At 46.5% G+C, this 22,600-nt stretch overlaps 1 protein-coding gene and 1 long non-coding RNA gene across 4 annotated transcripts in view; one reads left to right on the top strand and one right to left on the bottom strand.

The window, feature by feature from the left end:
* The window catches only part of MED27 (mediator complex subunit 27), a 195,694-nt gene that overhangs the window by 34,171 nt on the left and 138,923 nt on the right, over positions 1-22,600 (bottom strand). The gene's annotated exons all lie outside the window — the stretch shown is intronic.
* LOC137227313 (uncharacterized) lies at positions 5,688-15,282 on the top strand. 2 transcript variants are annotated; one of them, XR_010944784.1, is made up of 3 exons: positions 5,688-5,932; positions 10,957-11,207; positions 12,257-15,282. It is a non-coding gene; the product is annotated as an uncharacterized lncRNA (long non-coding RNA). The 2 variants fall into 2 exon arrangements; XR_010944783.1 differs by having other exon boundaries at positions 8,930-11,207.

The raw sequence follows: 22,600 nt of genomic DNA, 5'->3' as shown, positions 1-22,600 counted from the left end.
TGCAGGCGGTGTGGGGAGGGCACGAAGCTGCCACGAAGGCTGATCTTGCGGACTCCCAGAAGAGGCCATTTACTGTGAAGGTCAAGCGCACTGGGACTCCGTGCCACACCTGTCCCTTACAGGCAGGGTGACCAAGGGCAAGTCGGGCCACCTCTCGTGCCTGCTCGCACAGCCGCAAGACGCGGAGGGGCCCGCTGAGGAATGAAGTGCGACGACGATCCGTGGGAGACACGCGGCCGCGGGCCATCAGCCTTCGTTCTCCTCAGAGGTGGTGCGGTGGAGAGGGTCCTGTGAGCCCTTCGAGCCCTGCCCTCAGATGGAGCTTCACGTGTGCTCTTCCCAGCTCGCACGTCACCCTATAATGATTCAGATCCTTATGTATCTGGACTGTGCCAGTTCGTATCTGGATGCAGCAGGTTGCAGTGACCTTGGAGTTTTGGTAGACTGATCCGGCGGTGCACCATATACAGACCAACAGACACCGTTCTACAAACTAGCCAGTGCTGGCCATGGCTGGAGCAAAACGCCCAGAGACGGGACCACAACTGCTATGGGATCCCACAAATAAAGCTAATGCATCTGGTACCGAAGCGGGCTTGCCGTTGCCAAGGTAACCCTTCTTCCACACTGAGCAGGTCACTCACTACCTCCGCGTCTGTCCCCGTGTGTTCAGATGGCAAGTTGTGAAGAGTCTAGGGGTGCACTGTGCTTCCCCAACGGGGACCAAGGAGCGCTTGGAAAGGAAGCCGCTGGGCTGGACCACCCAGCCGGCCGTCACCCTTTCAGGAAGTGCCCTTAGAGATGCTGTCACAGCCCATCCCCTTGTGGGGGCTGCGTCAGCGGTCTTCTCTATCTGTTCTACGGCAGTCGCCTACCAAGCTGTATGGCATTGGGAGAATTTCTAGTTCACTACGGCGAGGCAAGTCGCAAAGTGGGAGGCAAGTGGAGGAGAATAGCAAACGTATTTCATTCTGCTCTGCTGCTGACTGCTATCCAACGCAAACGTAACAAATCTGGTAGTTGAGACGTTAGTTACACTGGCAGACCAGGTGAGCTTGGAAGGTGGGAGAAGCTGATCGCTTGCAACCTCACTGCCCTGGGCTTGTGCAGGGAGAAGGCACCCTGAGCCTGAGCAATAGCTGTGTCTAGGATGCAGCGGAGGCGAGCTGCCCAAAGGCTTATCTGCACGAGGAACCTGGACTGGACACAGCACTCCCTGGGCCGGTGTAAAGCACGTGTGTGGGAGGTGAAGTGGGGAGCACACTATCTGTCACTCAGACAAAGGCTGCATGGATGAGCTCTGCTTCTGGGGCAGGGATACAGTTAAAAAAAAAAAAAAGAAGCCAACCATATATACACGTGTCCACAAATGTTATTTTCCAGGTACAAACAAGGTAAAAGTTTACGGTGTAGGTGTCCTTAAGGGGCCTGCTGTACTTGAAATGATGTTTTTCAAAGTGTAGTTAGAAAGGGGTGGGGAGGGAGGGAGAGAGGGGCAGGCAGGCACCTATAGGAGGTTCAGGAACAGTTTTTCTTCAGTACAGAACCAAGAACCTTCCTCTCTGTACTAATGACAAAGAAAGATGAGGATAAAGTGGATGATCCCAGTAAGCACTTATTTATTGAATATATAAGCGTATGTGTTACGTGAAGCACTGGGCAAGGGCACTACTTCAGAGGATCATGTAACTTCAGAGCTGGCAAGTTTTAAAACGTCATTTTCTCCAACTCCTCCATTTTCTAAGGGGTAAACTGAAGCCTAGAGAGGTTAAGAAGTATCAAATACGGCTCCTACCTTGAAGGAGGTGATACAACTGACACATGCCTGAACTAACTGGAGGGTGGTACACGGCGCTTTACCATGTGGGGCTCACCGTGTACCTGAGAAGTTTTGGGGAGAAGAGTGCTGCATCGCTGAGCTGTCGGAACATGCTTGGTTGGGCGCCTGCCCGTTTTACCCCACGTTTTGAAAGGTGGAGTTGGTTGTATAGACGAGCACTCCCCAGACGACGTCCCATGAAACATTCCTCCAAGAGATGTTCTTAGATGTGACCTGGAAAACACGTTCCCCCAAGCTTTTCCCTGACGCCTGGGGGTCTTCCCCCGAATAACGCGGACACCCCCTCGGCTCTATGACAAAGACCGGGGCGTGCCCACAGGGCTGTAATTTCCTCCTCTACCTAAGAGCCCTGCAGTACAGCCCAGGCAGGTAGGTGTCTCAGTCTCATTCTGAACAGAAGGAAGCTGACGTTTAGCACAGCTTCGAGGGCAAGGTCACTACTCTTCTGCACAGGGCCAGGCGCCTGCCTCTTGCTGTTTCCCCTTCTCATGACCGGTCCATGATCCCGCAGCAGCGTCTCTAAATCACAAGACACGGCGACCACAGAACCTTGGACCATCTAATCCTCAAACCGCCGGCCATACTTTCTGGAACTCTGGTAAGTGGCTCAAAACCGTGCTTCACAAGGCTCCTGGCTTCCCTCCCAAATGGCTTTATACTCACACTCTTGACCTCATCTATAAGATGCCACTAACACACTTGCTTTGTCTTTTTAGTGGTTTTTTTTTTTTTTAAGTGAGCGCTCTGAATTCTGCACAGCTGCTAGGTATGTGCAGCCCTGACAGAATCGTGCTGGGCGGAATTGTTCTCCTGACAGCAGGCCTCTCAGAGCTGCAGCAGCAAGGACTGGGGCCTAGAGGTTCAGAGGGAAACCGGCTGCTGCTTCTTTCTAGGAAAACTGTAAAACTGGAAATAGCCAAGAGAAAACGGAGACAGACCAACCCTGAAAGGCTGAAACGCTGGCCAAGCTGAGGGAGCGAAGATAAACTCGCTGTCATGGCTGGAAGAGGAGGTCACTGGTGCGAGGAGCTGGGCAGTAGCCCAGTCGTAACAAGAAAATGGGCTGCGTGACTTGGAAACCAAGAGGTCAGACGGAGGGAGCATCAAAGATAACACTGAAATTCCTCTACGCTGAAGGTCACCTGTTTTTTGCTCAATGGGTGGCTCAGTTACGCCTCTGCTGATAAAATGCAATGCAACGTAGTGTGATACAAGAAAGAGAAAATCAAACTGGAAAGCGACTCCCGTGGATGGGCTGGATCTGAGACGTGAAGTTGGTACAGCCTCAAGATGTGAATTACATCTTCCCTTTTGACAAAGACCTAAAGTACGGCAGATACGCTGACTTCAGGTTCTGCTACCAACAAGTTAGAAAATCAACTTGCCAGCAAGGCAAGCAAGCACGGGAGTTACGTGTAAGGACTCTGGGGGAAGCAAAGACCTGAGTTTAGATCTCAGCTCTGCCCGCTCCTGGCTGTGTGACTTGCGGCAAGTTACCTGGCCTATTAAGCCCCGGCTCTCCTGCCTGTAGGACCCAGCATAAGGCTGCTGTGGCGAGGAAATGACACCAGACTTGTGAAGGGCTTAGCACTGTGATTCAAACATGGCCAGTACGCTATCGCCACCCGTTGTCATGCTGGGTGACTCCCTCTTTGCCCTTGTCACGGGGCACAGGCAGCATGGGGAGGGGGCGAGGGCCAGGGCTCGGGAGCCTGAGAGACCCAAGTTCAAATTCTGCCTCTGCCATGTACAAAGCAGCGTGGCTCTGGGGAAACCAACTCACGTGAGCTCTGGCCTCCTCGTCTCTAAGATGGAACCCTTTATAAGGACTGGGCAACCACTGCTATTAAGTGTCCAGGGGAGTCACTACTGTCACTCGCTACGTGGTAACAACTGCTGTATCACTGCGGTAATCCTTTCTAACAGTTACGAAGCACGCCGCCTAATAAGATAGGCTCATTTTTCTTTAGGTGGCTTATTCCCTTGATGAGTACATTTGCATCATTTCCTAAGGAGCCATCAGAGTTAACAATCTGGGCACTTCTGATCTTCCTGAACCCGTTCCTCTCTTCAAAAGTCACAACTGCCCTGGTGGGAGTGGAGTTTCATCGGAGAGGTCTTACTCATTCTCCAAATTCGTTTTCTTTTCTTTTTTTTTTTTTTTTGCGGTACGCGGGCCTCTCACTGCTGTGGCCTCTCCCGTTGCGGAGCACAGGCTCCGGACGCGCAGGCTCAGCGGCCATGGCTCACGGGCCCAGCCGCTTCGCGGCATGTGGGATCCTCCCGGACCGGGGCACAAACCCGTGTCCCCTGCATCGGCAGCCGGACTCTCACTGTGCCACCAGGGAAGCCCTCCAAGTTCGTTTTCATGACAAGGACGGATTAAGAAATAAGTTTCCGTTTCATACGATAAATAACAACTTCCTCACAGCCATCCGCTCTCAGCTGGCTTCATGTTCCCCTCAACAGCAACAAAATTCACACACAATGTAAAGAAGCAAAAAGACAACAGAGAAAAACTGTGCTTCCTGACCTTGGTTTCTGGCTACCTTACAGGGTTTCCCTTGCAGTGTCATGAAAAATCCCCCAAACCGTCAAAACAGAATTCAGTTCATTTTCATTTATAAAACATACATTCAAATATATAACATAAACCCCTCTGGGAAAAAGGAGAATACGACGCCTGTATAAAAATAGGGCATCGAGATTCCAAAAAGATGTTGGGAGAATGAAGTGGGATACGGGTTAGCTGACAAAAGGAGAAGCTGACTACTGTTTTCTCCAATATGCTGAAAACGTCAAGTTTCTACTAAGGGATGTGATGCGGAATCCCCGTCAGCACACACACCCTTCACTTGTCCCCTGCCCTGAACACGGCAGCAAGGAAGCCACCGCACTCAACGTTCCCGTCTTGCAGGACATGCCTGCTGCCCGGAAAGCAGCTATTTTCTCTCCTGGGCGGAACCAGTTGGCCCAGGGGTAGGAACTGGGTCTGGTACAGAAGGTTCTCCCCATACTGGCTAGACCACGTAAACTGCCTCCTTCCAGAATCTGGCCTGGAGAACATGGAGAAGACTGGGAACCGAAAATAGCACTCCTCTGAGAGGGAGGCCATGTAGCGAGAGAGGGCGGAGGAACGAAGTGCTGGGGAAAGGAGGAGGGGAGACAGACGGACAGACGGATGCCCTGGAGCCTGGAGCTGCCTTGCGCTGCAGACGGCTTGCTTTCCGGTCCTCCCCCTCCGTCCACCCAGCAGGTACTTGTCAACGCATGTCATGTGCAGGCTAGGCGTCAGGTACACAGAGGTAAACGAAAGAGAGCTTCAGAGAGCTAACAGTCCCGGTGCAGGAGACAGGCAACAAATAAATATATAAATAAAAATGTATAATTTGCCAAGAGTTTTAAAGGAAATAAACAAAAAGGGGAGAGCTCAAAGAGAGATTATTTAGGCAATACCTATGTGCGAAAAAAATGACATTTAGATCAGATGATTCAATTATTCGTTTGTTCACTGAATGCACTCCAGTATTTCTTGGACACTCACTATTGTACCAAGCCTCCGCCTAAGGATTAGACATGGAGCAGTGAAAAAAACATCTCAGAAGGGTGCATTCTTGTTGGGGGGGTGAGCAGACAATAGAGAAACAAAAATATATCATCTGTGTGGGGCTAGGAAGGCAATAAAGCTGGGTGAGGGGGTAGGTTCACATGTGGTAGAAACCTATTATGTAAGGTGAAGCCAGGCCATGCGGGGTGCTGGGGCAGCGGCCGGCCATGGGAGGAGCCTGGCAGAGGCCTGGGCGGGAAAGACCCGAGAAAGGAGGAGGAGGCTGGTGGGGAGGGCAGGAGAGAGGCAGGCGCCGGGCAAGGGCAGGCTGGCGTGCTCGTGAAGGGCAGAGGCTCTGACAAGAGGTTAGCTGCATCCGGGGTGAAGTGGAAGCCGCTGCAGGGTTTTCAGCAGAGAAATGACAGGTTTGATGTGTGCTTTAAAGAAACATGTCCTTGGCTGCTTGGTGGAGAGATAAAGAGAAGAAACAGGGAGACCACGAGAGGACGATGACAGCTTCGACTGGGGCTGTGGCGGCAGAGGAGGTGAGACGCCAGTAGATTTCAGATAGAACGAAGATGGAATTGAAGACAGGATTTGCTGACAGATGGGCTGTGAAGTGAGAGAAAGGGGGGAACTAAGGAAGCTTGTAGGTTTCTGGCTTGAGCACCAATTAGATGGTTTTGCTATTTACTGAGATAAGATGGGGAAGCAAAGGGGTAAAACAGGGGGCAGGGAAAATCACTTCTCTTTTATGAAGTCTAAGACACTTCTGAAATGTCTCAGTGGAGAGATGTTAAATGGGCAATTTGGAGACTGGGACTCACGGCTGAGGTCTGGGCTAGATAGTTCAAGTTTATGAATGATCTTCTCAGGCCCTCGTTTTCAGGGCAGTCTGGGTGAATTCAGATGACCTGAAACCTCACCCTAAACCCACGCAACTGAGCAGCATCATCTGGGCTCTGAGGAGCTCAGGGGTGTTCTTCCCGGAAGAAGGTGGGTCTGTGGACTTAAACTGGAACCATCCCATCGACGGGCGATTCAAGTCCAGGTGAAGGTGATCCCCACATAGATCTGCCACTTGCCACCTGCATTAGAATGGGACCACGGTGCCCTCTGGCACATGTGACCCCATTACACCTCCACTTCTGTCGATACCCTGTTAGGCAGCGCTTGGCTTTTTAATATTTCGACTGTAGGATATGTGCCAACTTGACCTTGATGTAGAAAATTTTAATTCAAATCAATACGTGGCCAAGGTCACTTTAAAATCCAATTAATATGAATGGGAAAATATGCCCCACAGTTCTGTGAGCTGAAAATGGAACACTTGCAAGTTAACAGCAACAAAAGACACAACCAAACAAGCCTGTCTGGGTCCTTCTGTGTTTGATAATGCAGCTAGCTGTGTCCTTAAATACAGGCAGGTCTTAGAACACCGAAAAACGTTACATGGTTTGGGCTTCAGTTTAGGGGAGCTTAAAATTAAACTGTAGGTTCTTTTGAAGAAAAACATAAAATGTACTGAAAACTGTGAATTCCTATAACCTGATTTTAAATAAATTAAACCCTGGACTTCAACTCACCCAGGAATCCCTAGAGAGATCTAAGGCTTTGACAGAGTTTGAATAGTGGCAATTTGCATTTATATAGAACACCTTCCCAAAACTGCTTGCAATGATAACCATAACGTAAGGGGAAACTGAGGCAGATTTTTCCGAGACCTACTCCTACTAGCAAAGGCAACCAGGGCTACAGGTCGCTTCCTCCTCAGATTTACCACCTTTGCCCCCACACTTACTCCTTAGTGATTTTAGAGAATTGCTTACTCTACACCAAGAATCAGAGACTCAGGCAACAAATGATGAGCACATTATGACGACTAGCTTCTTCCAGGTTGTTCTCTCCTCCTTCAGCTTCATTGCTATCCCGTCTGGAATCCCGGCTTTCCTACCCCTAAACCAGGTTAGAATAGACTGTAAATCAAGCATCCATCTAAAAAGATAAAACCGCTTTGTAACTTTGAGAAATGACTGCAAATTATGTAACATTGGAATGAAGTATTAGGGGTGCCAGTGAAATATCATGAACCTATTTCTCAATTGATTTTATATTTGGATATTAAAAAAAAAAAAAGGCTGCTGCAGGGATTGGAGCTGAGCTGTATGAGGAAAGGCCCACTTTGGGTGGCCTTTTCAGCATCCCAGGGAATGCTCATGGATTTGAGGTGCAGATGTCCTGCAACACGGGGCTGAAAAGAAAGCTTCAACCTGAATGCTGTCGGCTAAGGTCACGAGGCAGCCGTGTGAGGGCGTGTGTTCACCTCTCCAGACTGCACTGCGGCAGCAAATGAAAAGCAGCCCAGGTCTCTGCAGCTAAAGGACAAGCTGCTGCCTGGCATGATGTCTGCTCTGTCCTCCCCTCGTGGACTGGTTCAAAGGACCGTCTTGCACTCTCCTTCATTCAAAAATACTACAAACCAGCAGCCTTCCCATCCATCCGTCCCTCTCCCCACCAAGCGCCAGTTACCTCATCTGTTGCTAGCATGAATGCTCTTCACACACTCATTATTCTTTAATGATGCCTGTTTGTAAATAGCAAGATGGGATGCAATTAAACCATGAGAGGCTAAATAAACACACACACTAATTAGGATCTTTACAAGAGATTTTTTTTTTCATGTATAGACTGGAATTTACCTTTCATTAATCTAACTTAATTGCAATAGTGCACCAATAAAGAGTCAACACAAATTAAGTGCTCTAAATTATCTCCCCATATTAAGGGTGAGCAAGCGATCCTTCCTTTGGGTACCAAGCCCTGCTCTGCAGAAGGAGGGAATGAAACGAGAAAACAGCACCGCTAAGCATCAGGAGGAGGATTTCGGCAGTAAGACGGGCGTCACAGCACTGTCACGAGGTTGCACTTCAGGTGCCTGAAGTTAATGAGGTCAGGGTCATAGGTTCACACTGCAGCCTTCGCCCCTCATGAGTCGACTAGCTTTGCTCAGTTCGGAGGTAGCAGACATCACCCCTCAACATTTGTCAGCTTTCTGTCACTGGTTCCAAGACAGAAAGAGTAAAGGTTTGGATCAATCAGTCCAAATCCATTCCCACCCCTAGAATAATAACGCCCAGAAACATTTGCTCTGTGGCAAGGCAGTACACAGCAGAGACTTCTGCACGAAAGGGACGTCTGTTAAGTGCAGGAAAAGAAAAGTTCTGGTGTTCTGACCTTTGATTCTAGAAGGCGTGAAGGGTTATATACACTTGGCAACTAAACTGAACCGAAGCAGAATACGATGGTGTAGCAACATTAGACGTCTTTTTTGCAAAGGCCTCGGAGTACCAACAATTTATTCATTCAACAAATGTTGACTGAACCCCTCCAGGTAGCAGGCACTGGCTGGATCAGGCTCAGGAAACTGCTTTAGGAAACATGTCACTCGCTCCAGAACTCTTTTCACCTTGTACATATTGCATTTGTCCTTCCCTGATCACTGCTGCTAAGCCATGTATCATCTTCCTCTTTGTCAAGCACAGACATGCATGGACGCACAGAGGCCCCAGCTTCCCTCCTGCTTCCTAACTGGGCCAGTGGTGCCACTAGCCTGGGGACTGCGACTCTGAAGAAAGCCAGGTCCTGAGAGGTCCAGAGGAGCAAGAGGGCTGAGGCAACTACCCTGAGGACCTGGGACTCTACATTCAGCTACATGACCAAGACAGCCTCAACCAGATTCCCCAGTTCCTGATTTTAAAATAAATACTTGGGATGTTCTCCATGACATTTCCCAAACTGTATTCCACGAGAAGGGGTCTGTGGCCAAATACGTCGGGGAAACTGTGTAGACATCATCCTCCTCTTGCAGATCCGCAGTGTACAAGGGCATATTAAAGGCTCTGGAAAGGACTGCCGTGAAGGAACCTGCTTAACTAGCTTTGTTTAACCAGTGAGTGCTCCTGAAACTTACTGTGCACATCACCCTCCTTAAGAATTCATGTCGCAAGAAGTCCACGTTGGGAAACACTGTTATATTACTACCAGAAAAGAAATACCCTGCCTATTCAACCAGTCCCCAGCAGCCTGGATCCTGTTCCTCCAGTTTGATACTACACCTCAGCTCACTCCCTGCCTGCCTCCCTCCCCGCAGGTAGAAACAGCAAGGCATCGCAGACCCCAGAGCCTGGAACCCACGGGACCTGGGCTCACTGCGCACCAGACCAACAGAGTTCCCGATGATGGAAAACAGCTCCCTGACAGACTGTGGATAAAAATGTATCAACCCTAAGATGTTTAACTGCTCCCAGTTCAAGCACTTTCAAAGATTCACTCAAATTCATTTTTAGGGTTACATTATAAGTCTCTGAAAATCCTACTCTTGTAACAGCAGTACCAACAGCCCTCACTTAATCACTCTGGTAGATCATATTTAAAAACAAAATAGAGCTAAAAAAATTCATTCCATGTTAGTGAGCAGATGTCTAGCCCATTTGCAATTAATACGACCCACTTCCATACAATCAGACTGCTTAAAATTCCTGGAACAAGATGTAAAACTGAAGATGCAAATGTTCTGATTTTAATGAGAATGAATGGAAGCTATAAAACCCACTCTCCCTTTGAGGGTAGGTACAATCTACATATAAGTCCCAACTGCACACTAAATTTATCAACAAAACAATCATTTGATAAAGCCTGTGTGAAAGAAGAAAGCAGAACTGGGAAAGTCAGGAGTATATTTGGAAAGCATTTCCTACCAAGATTAAATGTTATCAAAGCCATCATTCTTTTAAGGAGCTTTCAAGAAAACTTGACTCATTTCAGTACATTTCCCCCAGTTACCTACACATACTAGGAGATTCTTGTACTCCTTTGAGTCCATGAGATCTTGTCAGTGGACAGTGCAGAGGGTGATAGAAAAGACCATGACTTTGGTGCTTCCTGGATCACCCTTCAGATCCCAGCTCCATCACTATGACCTTGAGCAAGTTAGTTACCCTTCTGAGCCTCAGTGTTCTGTCTATACGATGGTGATAACATCTTGTGTGGGTGTGAATATCAAATCAACAGGGGTGTATTAAAGACCCAAACAGAGTTCCAAGCACACGGCAGGCACGTGAAGTGGCAGCGATGATTAGAAATACTATATTCATGGTGGCAGGGGCAGACTTGTCTAGGATCTAAAGACAAGTCTCAACTTTCACTTTTCTTTCTCCCTGCTTGGAAGGCCCTCCTGTCGGCTTACCGAAACCTTACCCCTTCCTCGATGGTCCAGTTTGGAAGTCTCTCCTGTGGTCTGTATTTTCACTAGGCAGCAGTGGGTTTCTCAAGGTGTGGACCCCACAACTCCACCTGAATCAGACACCCCACCCCTGGTCACCCTATTGGCTCTGGGCCAGAACTGACATTCCCAACAAGCACCAGAGCCTAGCCGCTCTCTGAACGCTGGGGAGACACCTAACTCGGGCGATGCTCGGTCGGCCTCTGTTGAATGAAACAGCAAAAACCAAGAACTTGAACTCTCACAGCACTTACTTGTGCCCCTTGTCTTCATTCATTTGTTCCATAGCTATGAAGGGAGTACCTCCTCTGTGCCAGGCACAGTTCTAAGCCTGGAAAGTTGACAAGGACCACGAAAGAACCGGACGACATATCTTCCTGGGGGAATGCACAGTTTCGTGGGGGATATGCTCCAGGAGGAGAGTAGAAGGGCAGGGGACAGGCACGAACACTCCTTTTATCTTTCGTGACTGGCACAAGCCCTGTGGAAACCAGACACTCAGAAAGGATTTGATGACAACCATGAACAAAATCAACAGGGTAAGTCTTCAAAGGCACAATAAAATTCTTAGAGATCTGGTAGCAGTTTGGAAACATCCAGAAATGACAAGGCACGCAGTAATGCAGAAAGAACGTGTACTTTGGAGGCAAACTGACAGAGTTTAAACCTCAGCTTTGTTACTTATTTGCTATGTGCTTAGGGCAACTTATCTTGCCTCTCTCTGTGCCTTACCTACCTCAGAGGGCTGATGGGAGATTACACTGCAAACAGCACATATGTTCATTGAATAAATGTTTACGGGGCACTCAGCATGTGCCGGGCACTGTTCTAGGCACTGCGGATACAGCAGTGAACAAAACAAAGTCCCTGCCTTCAAAGAGCTCGCCTTGTGGAGGGTGGAAATTGACAGTAAGGTAATACATAACGTGCCATATGGTGAAAATGCTATAAAGAAAAACAAAGCAGGGTAAGGGACAGAATGGCAAGGGGTGGGGTAGGGTGCTATTTTAAACAGTGCCATCAGGGGAGACCTAGAAGCTCTTAGGAAGCGAAGGAGAGAGCCAGGGGCAGAGGGCACAGTTGGTGCCAAGGCCCCGAGTCCGGAGCAGGCCTGGTGTGCTCTGGGAGCAGTGAGGAGGTCAGTGTGGCCAGAGTGGACTGAGTCAGGGGGCAGTGGTGGGAGATGGGGTCGGGGGGGAAGGGGACCGTGTAGGGTCTGACAGATCGTGGTGAAGATACCTCTAGGTGCGATGGGAAGCTGGTAGAGTCTTCTACGCAGAAGAGCGACATTTCAAAAGCAGTGCTCTAGCTGCAAAGTGATTACGGTGTGTGAAAGGCTACAGAGGTGCAGGGGTGGCAGGAGGCTGCAATCAGCCAGGTGAGAAGGGACGGCAGCTTGAACTGGGGTGTCGAGTGGAGTTGGTGAGACGTGAGTAGATTCTGGATGTATTTCTTTCCTTCTTTTTTTTTTTGACTTTTTTTTAGTTGGAGTATAGCTGATTTACAGTGTTGTGCCGGTCTCTGCTGCACAGCAAAGTGACTCAGTTACACACACACAGACATTCTTTTTTATATTCTCTTCCGCTAGGATTCTGGATGTCTTTCTAAGGAAGAACCCGCAGAATTTACCAATGGACTGGCTGTGAGAGAAAGGAGACGCAGAGGCCACTCCAAGACTTCTGGTCTGGCAACAGGACGAATGGAGTCATCATTTCCTAACACGGGGACCACTGCCCACGCGCAAGTGGCAACGTCAACCGGCACCTGGGCCTGAAGTCTGGGGAGAGACCTGGGTGAGGATGTAAACCTGGGCTTCAGCAGCAACTACTTAAAACATATTTAAAATCCTGGGATGGATGAGATCACCTAGGGAGTACGGACAGAGAAGGGACCAGACCCAAGAACTGAGCTCGGGACACGCCAATGTTCTGGGAAGAGGAGGAGGAATCTACAGAGAAGACTGAGAAGGAACAGCCAGGGGAGTGGGGGAAGCTCCTGAATAAGTCGCAGCTAATATTATGAATGTTAACTTTAAGGCAAAACCCAACAAAGCCCCTACTTCAAAATTCTGTTTGACAGTCCTCACGTCTCTGTGGTTGAACAAAATGGAGGAATAACGGACGCCCTATAAAATAAGCATGATCACCGAGCAGTCACCTTACAAGCAGACACAGAGACAGTCACCGTGAAATTTTAACTATGCATACTGAAAAACACAGTTCAAGAACGAGGAGAAAAAGGACGGTGAGAATGCTCATCTATGTTTAAGAAACAGGCCCCACATTATTGCAAAGGGTTTTTGAACAGAGACAAAGACATTTTTCTTATGTTCACAATGTTTATGATCAACAGTCAACATGGTTATTAAGCCATGAACAAGGCCCATACAATTTCATGATCTTCAACAAATGTCTAGCAGAAATCACTGCCATCCCCCCCCTCCACGCCCTGCCCCCATCCTGGCCGTCTGAGCTCACCAGCGGCTGGCCCGGCTCCAAGGATTAAGTAACCAGGTGATCTCCACAACAACCCCACGAGAGAGCTCCATTTTACACGGGGAGGAAATGACGCCACAGAGACATTCAGTGACGACCCAACATCACATGGCTAGAATTGGCCAAGCAAGGAACTGAACCCTAGCCGTCTGGCTCCAGGTCTGCTTAGGAGCTGGGTTGATTATGATGGTGATGAGAATGACGTCAATCACTACCCCTGTAACTATATACAGCACCATCAGTTAAATTAATTTTAATTAAAATTCAATATAATTTACATAATTAATAATACTATAGACCATATTGGTATAAACTCATGCTCATCTTTTAATTCAATTGCCAACCGAAATGGATTGCGTATGTCACTTTTATTAGAATCGAGCAACTCTTTTGTCTCAATGAACAGACACAATGAAAAGATTAAATGGAGGAAAAATCAACTGCATAGATTGGGATTAGGGAACAAAGTAAAATACCAAGATAAACTGCTTTTAAAATCAGCTGAAGATTTAATGCAGCTCTGGAAAGTTTCGATTATTTGCACGCTTGGTCTATGCCGTGTAAATCTGGGCTAATGAGACTCAATTGCTGTGTATAAATCTGAAGCAGGACAACCCGACTGTCTAAAGAAAATAGCAGCTTGGACTCCTGTGTTAATAACTCTTCAGAACAAAGATTACGATTCGGGAAGAGTAACATCATTTTTGCTTCACATTATTGATTGCAGGGGGTATTGAGAGAAATGGCTCCATTTGGTCAAATATAAGCTCTGAGACAAGTGCCAGGGCGTCAAAGAATCTACTGACCAGTATTACTGTTCTTCTAATAACAAGACCAACAATGACAATTTATTTATTTATAATTTTATTTATTTATTTATTTTTGGCTGCATTAGGTCTTTGCTGCTGCACGCAGGCTTTCTCTAGTTGCAGTGCGCAGGCTTCTCATTGCAGTGGCTTCTCTTGTTGCAGAGCACGGGCTCTACGCGCACGGGCTTCAGTAGTTGTGGCACGTGGACTCAGTAGTTGTGGCTCGCAGGCTCTAGAGCACAGGCTCAGTAGTTGTGGCGCACGGGCTTAGTTGCTCCGCGGCATGTGGGATCTTCCCAGACCAGGGCTCGAACCCGTGTCCCCTGCATTGGCAGGTGGATTCTTAACCACTGTGCCACCAGGGAAGCCCAACAACAACAATTTACATTGTCTCTTTGCCCTATGGAAATTATGAAGCACCAAGAGAACGCTTCTCCTTTGTAAAGTCCCCCGTGTCTAGTACCAAGGGCTATGCAGTGCTACGCACGGGGGTGGATCACCATAGATCCTCACAGGTACCTGGCCGGGTGGCGCACTTCCCCTTAGGCTCTTCATAAAGGTTTTGTGCACAGTGGTACATGATTATAGGTACTGTTAAATGCATCTTAAAGCAAAGTGATCCGCTTAAGATCAGTCCAGGACACTGCTGCACTCTTTTTAACACAGGCATAAACAGGACTTCAGGAGCACAAAGGATGGAACTATCTCAGCCTGAAGAAGTAAGGGTGGGCTTCTTGAAAGGTAACATTAGACCCCAATCTCAAAGAAGGTGCAGCAGTTTTGCCAGAAGGGGCAGGAGCTGGACAAGGACACCACAGAGGGCAAAGCAGGCACAAAGCACAGAAGCAAACGGGCACGGAGTGTTTGGGGAATCTTGTGGCTTCTAAGGAGCTCCTGGAAACGAGGAGGTATTGAGGGTGGAGAGCCACTGGCATTTAGCATTCTGGGGTCAGGGATGCTAATCCTTCTGCAAGACACCACCAGCTCCATACAAGGAGAGACTGTCCCATTCAAAATGCCAGGAGTGCCTCCACTGAGAAACACGAGAGGGTACCCAGGTGGTGGTGGGAGGTAGTAAGAGGGGAAGAGGTTGGAAAGGAAAACTGAGGCCGGGTTCTAAAGACTGCCCACATACACCTCCCTAAGGAGGAGGGCTTTACCCTGCAAGCAAAGGAGTAGGAGACTGGCTTGGGGAGACCTGTCCTTTGGAATGAGCACTAAATATGGAAGATGGAGTGGAGGCAGAGCGTCCAGAAACAAGGAGGCCAGGGGATCAGCTAGGTGGCTGCAGCAAGAATTCCGGCAACAGAGGTGAGAGCGGGGGAGGTAGGCGGGGCCCGACTGGGAGGCGGGAGGCGGGATGGGCAGCGCGTCGGGAAGAGCGCGCAGGCGGCGTTTTGTGTGCACGGGGGTGGCTCACTGCGGAGCTTTCAATTCGGGGTCATCTTTCACACAGTGTTTGATCAATACAATTCTTGTATCTGCTACAGAAATGAAGATAAGTGATGGAGCAGAGAGCTACCAAATTGGGAGCAGGTATAAGACAAGAAGCCTGGAACTCAGGTACCCTGGAAGCAGACCCAACACTTTCGCCACTGAGTAGAACTGAATTAAGCCACACGCACAAAAGGTAGTTGTGGCTTTACTGCTGCTGTTTAAGGTAACTGTGCATTTGCTCAGCCCCTTTTTCTGAATTTTGAAAACAGTTTTACCCCGCCTCAAAAAGGCAAGTGCCACAGGCTCCCACCAGCATTAATGTCATAAATCAATTGATAATAGTTAAAGCTAAAATCCAATGAAACTCCTTTGGAGTTCGAACAGCTTTCTCCAACATTTAAATTCACTATTATAAATGCTAGCCTAATGAAATATACCTGGTAGAGTTGGTGGAATGTGCTTCCCAAGTTTGGGGGGATAAACGCAATTGAGACGTGTTGAGGGAAACTAGAGATCTGCATCATGGGCTTCCAAGGCACCATTAGAAATGACAGACCCCAGGAATTATTGGCATATTAGCATCGGGGGGGGGGGGGTGGGGGCGGTTCTGGGATGCCTAACTAGGTTATCCTTAAGTTAGACTCAAAATTTTTAGGGAATCTGAGGGACACTATCAATTACCACTTAGCCCTAAACACACATTCATGTAACAAGTGTCCCACTGCCTCTGGGAGCAACTGTCTTGAACCAATAGGTAAATAAACTAAAGAAACAACATATACCTAGTAAATGGTATTTGTAAAAAAGGAAAGGGGGGAAGGAAGGGAAGGAGGGAGGGAGGAGAAACGAAGAGGGGAGGGGAGGGAGGGAAGGGGAGGGAGAGGAGGGGAGGGAAGGGAAGGGGAGGGAGAGGAGGGGGGAGGGAGAGGAGGGGAGGGAAGGGAAGGGGAGGGAGAGGAGGGGAGGGGAGGGAGAGGAGGGGAGGGAAGGGAAGGGGAGGGGAGGGGAGGGAATGGGAGGGAGAGGAGGGGAGGGAAGGGGAGGGAGAGGAGGGGAGGGAAGGGGAGGGAGAGGAGGGGAGGGAAGGGGGAGGGGAGGGAGAAAAGTATAAACTACTCCTTGAAATTAGTTCTAAGGAAAAAAAATGCTTTTGTCAGAATATAAAAACGATGTAACTAAAAAAAAATTATTTATGCTTTAGTTGTCATTACACTGAAAAACACCTTTAATGACAAGCATTTGGGGTAAGCTGCCCCACTCCAGGACCCTCCTTCGCATGGCCATTTTCTTTAAGAGCAGTGTCTCTAGCACTGTGTTTTAACCTGGAAGCCACCAGAAATACAGGTGGAAATGAAGTCCACCTGTTAAAATATACTGAATATAAAACAAGAATATGAAGATTAGAGGTTGAATCAGCAAGTCACCAGAGAGCCTCCCTGAGAAAGGACTTAGAGCTCCATCAAGGTTTAAGACCAGTGTCCTTAACCTTCTCTGGGAATTAACCACCCCTTCTACTGGGAGCCACATACCCTCCCCTCAGAAAAAGGCACGTAAGTGTATCTACACACAGGGGTTCAGAGATTTCCTGAAGCCCATCCAGTACCTTCTAGGAGTTCACGGGCCAGCTTAAGATCCCTGGGATTACGACAAGAGCTAGTTTCAGAAAATTAAGTCAGAACAGGAGAGGGAACCCCACAAAAAATGCCATCTGTATGTCTGAATGGAACACCGTATCTACACACACTTAAAATCACAAGCCTTCAGAAGATAAAGCCAAGCATGACTTTGGTGTACATGTTCAGATGGAAGCGCTGCAAATATTCTGCCTAAGAAACCTCAGAATCCAGTGGGCCCTGAAAAATTACTGAGCCCGTGACCCCCTCTCTGCGTCCCTAGTGTAGTCTCCCCTTCTCGGTTTGCTCGGTCCCGAGTTCATCTCTGGCGCCGCAGGGGCTGGATACTCCAAGGGCAAGGAACACCCTGAGGAAGCAGGAACAACATGCTTCAGGGCTGGGAATGAATGAAGCGACATCTGGGCAGCTTCAAGTAATTTTTAATTTTAATGGGTGAAAGCTTGAGCTCTCGAGTCACACAGACTGGGGCCTGAACTGTCACTTACTATTGGGGTTATCTTTCCGCTGTGACCCTGATCCTCTGCAAGTCCCAGCTTATTAACCTGGAAACGGGATAAAGTCACCTACCTCCTGGGGTCCCGGGCAGAACTAGTGAGGCGGGTGTGTAAAGACCTGAGCTTGGTGTCTGGTACAGAGAGAGCACTGACTAAACAAAGACACTGAGGAATCGGTAAGATCAGGCCCGTATTTCTGTTCCCAGTGAATTTTACACTTAAGAGGACAGTTTTTGTTTTATGAAATTTAATCCTAAGCATAATGCATGGTTACAATAAAAGAAATCAAATAATATTTAAGTGTTTCAAGTAGAAAGTTAAAGAACTAACTCCTCTCCCCCTCCCCCGTGAGGTAACCACTACTCTACCAGGAGGGTAAAGACAGCCCCTGTTTACAGATGAAGGTACAAACAGGTGCGTGTCCATTTCCCTCAAAGCCAGGACTGCACAGTCTCTACTCCAGGCTCACATCCCCTAATAGCTCATCTCAGTACTTTAAAAAATCTTTTAATTCAGTTTCTTTATATAAACACACATCAATATGAATGAATATTATTCAACACATAATTACTGAGCACCTACTATGTTGCCAGGCACTGGTCTAGGGGTTTGGGACACATCAATGAACAAACAGACAAGATCTCACTCTTGTGGCGCTTACAGTCTTTCTGGAGGAAACAGATAAGAGACAATAAGCATAGAGAATTCCCTGGCGGTCCAGTGGTTAGGGCTCTGCGCTTTCACTGCCGAGGGCCTGGGTTCAGTTCCTGGTCATGGAACTGAGATCCCACAAGCTGTGAGACTCATGTAACAGACAAGAAAATCATGTACTATCTTAGAAAGTGAAAAGTACTATTTAAAAAAAATAAAGGACATTCAGGCAGATCCGGGGCAGGGGGTAGTTACACATACTGGTCAGGAGAGGTCTTACGGAGAAGGGATACAAGAGCAAACCTCGAAGGATATGAGGAACGAGGCCTGCAGACGTCTAAGGGCAAAGGCCCCAAAGCAGGAGGGGGGTCAGCAGGGATGGGAGACTGAAGGTGGAGTCACGGCAGACGAGAAGGACTGGGGCTTCTACCGGAGTGAAATGGGGAGCCTTCGCAGGTTCTGAGCAGGGAAGACACGCTTCTTGAATTTTCCTTTAAGAGACTCTCTGGCTCTGTGTGCAGAGCAGACAGGGGATGGGGGGAGACCAGTCAGGAGACTGCTGTACTGACCCAGGTGAGAGGTAATGGAGGCGTGGACAGGGGTGGTGGCAGTGGAGGAGGTGGGGACAACGGTCACATTCTGGACCAGACATAATTTCATATAATGTAAAAATCTAAATATGCTTGCTTAAAAATGTTAACTTCTTATTTTGAAATAATTTTGAACGATTTCAGACTTACAGGCCCTATATGTTAGCATTACGCTGCATGAGCTTGGGTCTGGGTCCTTCCATCTGCCCTCTCTCCACACACACACACACACACAGGTGTGCACACCCACACTCATACTGTCTATCATCAACCCTTCATCCATTAATTTTAGCATTCATTGGTGATTCTTGATTCTTATGTAAAACAATTATTACTATGGTGGCTGCCAAATTTTCTAATTCTTTCTGCATCTGTTAGTTCACATTCTACTGTAAGGAATGGTTTTCCCATAGCTATTTTTATGTTATACTGATACCTCCCATTCCTTCTTTCTTCTTTTATTTATTTCAATCAGTATGGACACGTGGATTACGATGGTTTCTGTGGGCTGTAATCCATTACTATCCCATTTATCTTGGTGCTCAATGGTCCCAGGCTTGGCTGACAGGAGCCAAACTGGCTTCTGTGTCCATTGCACACACCCCCATCATTCGGTGAGCACTTCCCTTGCTTTGGCCTGAGAAGATGTTCCAGGTTCACCTTATACTTTCTCTGCCCGTGTTCTGGAACCAGCCGTTTCTCCAAGGAGCCTAGTTCTTGTTAGTGAGAATGATGTTTAAAAACAAAGATGGGGACAAGAGACGCACCCATTGTTCCTGGAGTCTCCCTGCTTGTAGACCATCTCAGCAGATGGAGTTGGGACATGTGTGCACATGGGTATGTGTATACACACTTGTATCTATTTCTGTATCTATCTGCATATACGTATCAAAAACAATTAGCTCACACTGACACTGCCAGTTTCACTCCAACACCAAGGGTTTATTCTAGCCTTTTCCTTCTTTTTGGTAATGTCCCTCTTTTTGGTAATGTCCCTCTTCAATTTCAAAAGGGAGAAATCCGGTTCCCGTTATCTGCAATTTATTTCCTTATTTCCTCAATCCTAGAATACATATAAAGTGGTTTCAGAACTGTTAACCCATACCTTCTATGAAAAACTGGCAAACCACCAAGAGGTTAAATATTTATTCACAGGTATAACAACCCTTAGCCCAAGGATCTAGAGTGACAATGCTGTGTTCAAAGGTTACTAGGGTTAGCTCTCCATCCCTTCCCCAAAGTGTGGTTACATTATTCATTTGAAATACAGTTAGGTTTATTTATTTCTGTTTGCATTCCTTTTTTTAAAAAAATCCACTCTAGTCGACTGTATTTATTTTTTGCATACATGAAACATTACCATGGTTCTAAAAATCAAAACTAAACAAAAAGATATTCTCAGAGACACATCCCCCTCCCTATACACATCCACCCTACCCTATTACCACCTACCTCCCTCTAACCAATTTCTTTGTTTCAGGTTTCATCTTTTCTGTGTGCTTCCTCTACAAATGAGAAGATAACAGATATTCTTTATCTCCTTTCTTACAAAAGAGGAAGCATATTAAGGATACTCTTATACTTTGGTTTTTTTCTCTTAACAATGTATCCTAGAAATCACTTCAAATGAGTCATAGAGGTCTTTCTCATTGTTTCTTAAAGATGAAAAAAAGCAGTGGTGTGGCTCCACTGTGTGGCTGTATCATAATTTATTCAATCACTCTCCTGTGCACAGGCACTGAGGTTATTTCCAGTGTTCTGCAATTACAAACAAGCTGTAATTAATAATCTTGTGCATATGTATTTTCATACTGTTGGAGGTGTGTGTTCAGGGTAAATTCCTAGAAGTAGTACTGCTGGGTCAGAAGGTAAATGCATACAGAGCTTTGCCAGACGCTGCCCAAGTCCCTCCAAAATGGTCACACCAATTTGCATTCCCACTAGCAATGTACGATGGTGGCTGTTTCCTTACAGGCTCACCAACAGAATGTGTTGTTATACTTTTTAATTTTTGCAAATCTGGTAGGTGAGAAATGGCACCTCGGTGCAGTTTTAATTTGCATTTCTCTAATTATGGGTATGGTTGAACATCTTTTCGTATGTTTAAGTACCACTTTTATATCTTTTCAGAGGGTTAATTGCCTCTTTTCCTCATTTTCTGTTCTATTTTTGGTCTTTTTACCCTTTTTAAGAGTTAAAAAATGATCTTAGGTATACTAGCCCTGTATCTGTGATACACGTTGCAAACATTTTCTCCCAGCGTTGTCGGCTGCCTTCTGACTTTGTGATGTTTTTTTGCCACCCAAATTTTTTCCTTTTTATGGTAGAGGCCCTGTTGATTTTAGATCCTACCTTTGTCACACGTAAACTTTTAAATGTAACTGAGTCTACTTCTAGTCTATTTTATTCTACTAGCCTATTTGTCCACCCACGAGCCAGCATCACACAGTTTTGTTTTGTTTTTTCCACACAGTTTTAATTATAGAGGCTTTAGAGTATGTTTCAATGTCCGACAGGGCAAGATCCCCTGGTAGCTTTTCTTTTTTGGTTTCCTATCCTTTCTGCATGCTTCTTTTCCAAATGAACTTTAATATCAGCTAAAATGAAACCTTTTAATGAATGTATTATATTTGCTCACATTTACTGATAAGACTGATACATGTGGTCTCAACTGGGTCACATGATTGTACAGTTATTATGTGCATCATATTTCCAATGCTTCTTTCTCTAAGTGACGTTTTCTTTGCTTGCTCACTCGTTTACTGATTGATTAATTGTATTTAGGAAGGTTTATATTTTTGTCCTCAAGCTTACCTTTGTACTTATACATTTTAATGCCCTTAGACTCCCATTTTCTTAGATACCATTTTAGCATTTTGTTCGTCAATTTTTAATGGAATCCTTTAAATCTTACCTATTACATATATAAAAATCAATGAGCTCACTCTACTTTCATCTTTACCTATCCCTTCCCCCATTTTTTGTTTAGATTATTTTTACTGTTAGAATACATAACATTTTTATATTATTACTTTACCCTCATCACCTTTGTTTTAGTCTTAGATCAGCAATTAAATACACTATATGCTCACTATGAGTCCTTAGGCTGAAGTTTCCCCACTCTTCTCTTTGTTGACTGAATCTCATTCTCCAGTAGGCTCCTCAACATGGGCTAATGGGTAGAGAATTCTTGCATGTTTAAAATGGTTTTTCTCTGATACTTGAAAGACATATATACCTTTGATTCATACTTTCTTTGAAAATGCTGCTCCATCATTGCCTTGCTTGATATATTGTTTTTGAGACATCCAATGCCAGTCTAATTCTTTTGCCTTGTAAGTTATTTGATTTTTTGCTTGGAAGCCTTGAGGATCTTTATCTCTGAAGTCAGAGAGCATTATCAGAATACATCTTAGACGTGATTGTTGCTGGTCAATTTTCCCAAGTACCCAGTGAGATCTTTCAGTGTGCAAATTTAGACCTTTCATTTGTAGGAATTCTTCTTAGATTATAGTTTTATGTATTGGTTCTGTTCCATTATTTTGTTCTCCTTCTTCATGGCCTCCAATTATATATGTGTTGTCTCTTCTCTGTCTGTGCCTCACTTCAACCACTTTCTCTCTGAACCTTTCTACTTCTTTCTTCATCTGATTTTCACTCTCTTGGTTGTTTCTTAGCCTTTCTTCAGTGCCCTTTATTAAATGTCGTTTGAATCTATTTTTCCTTGAGCATCTTGAAATTTAGTCTTAATCTGAGATAATTTTATCATTTTTTCCTGAGTACAGTAAATCCTTTTCATTTCTTCATCTTTTTGCCAGTTTC

The sequence above is a fragment of the Pseudorca crassidens genome, chromosome 7 (genome assembly GCF_039906515.1).
Source record: "Pseudorca crassidens isolate mPseCra1 chromosome 7, mPseCra1.hap1, whole genome shotgun sequence".
Taxonomy (NCBI): Eukaryota; Metazoa; Chordata; class Mammalia; order Artiodactyla; family Delphinidae; genus Pseudorca; species Pseudorca crassidens.
This window is presented reverse-complemented; position numbering and strand designations above follow the sequence as displayed.